Source organism: Colobus angolensis, unplaced genomic scaffold (assembly GCF_000951035.1).
Source record: "Colobus angolensis palliatus isolate OR3802 unplaced genomic scaffold, Cang.pa_1.0 Scaffold64, whole genome shotgun sequence".
NCBI lineage: Eukaryota > Metazoa > Chordata > Mammalia > Primates > Cercopithecidae > Colobus > Colobus angolensis.
In genome coordinates, this window is record NW_012120043.1 from 2,003,742 (window position 1) to 2,004,819 (window position 1,078).

Consider the following 1,078-nt stretch of genomic DNA (forward strand, 5'->3'; position numbering starts at 1 on the left):
CCAAGCGTTTTTGAGTTTTTCCCCGCATTTCTGGAACCAATCCCAGCCCTGCCTATGCGGTGGTGGCCTCTAGAGGGCGCCAGTCACCAACCTGATGGCTGGATTTCCGTTCATTTCTAGAGATGCGTGCAATTCATATAATAAAACTATCCTTGGCCAGGAGGGTGTGATGTCATTTTCTTCCCGCCCACGGCCCCCTTTCCTCTCCTCTGGCTCCAGGACACTCAGACTGGCTGGCTGGCTTGCTTGCTTTTTTCTTTTTTTCTGAGACAGTCTCGCTCTGTCTTCCAGGGCTAGAGTGCCATGGTGCAGTCACAGCTCACTGCAGCCTCCACCTCCTGGGCTCAAGCGATCCTCCTGCCTCAGCCTCCTGAGTAGCTGGGACCACAGGCGCGCACCACCATGCCCAATTTTTTTTTTTTTAAAGAGTCTCGCTCAGTTGCCCAGGCCGGAGTGCAGTGGTGTGATCTCGGCTCACCGTAACCTCCGTCTCCCGGGTTCAAGCGATTCTCCTGCCTCAGCTTCCTGAGTAGCTGGGATTCCAGATGCCCACCCCTACACCCAGCTAATTTTTGTATTTTTAGTCAAGACATGGTTTCACCATGTTGGCCAGGCTAGTCTCAAACTCCTCACCTCAGGTGATCCTCCTGCCTCAGTCTCCCAAAATGCTGGGATTGCAGGCGTGAGCCACCGTGGTAGCCAATGCTAGGACTTTCATTCAGGTATATTATGCACACCAGAAAGACCTGATGTGGACGAAAATGTTTAAAGAGTTCACAAAAAATTTAGAGGGAACAACTGAAGGAGATTAGAATATGCCATGTCAAAATATGCCACCTTAGGAACCGGGTGCAGTGGCTCACGCCTGCAATCCCAGCATTTTGGGAGACTGAAGCAGGCGGATCACCTGAGTTCAGGAGTTTGAGACCAGCCTGGCCAACATGGTGAAACCCCATCTCTACTAAAAACATAAAATTAAGGCTGGGCACAGTGGCTCACGCCTGTAATCCCAGCACTTTGGGAGGCCAAGGCGGGTGGATCACGAGGTCAGGAGATCGAGACCACCCCAGCTAACACG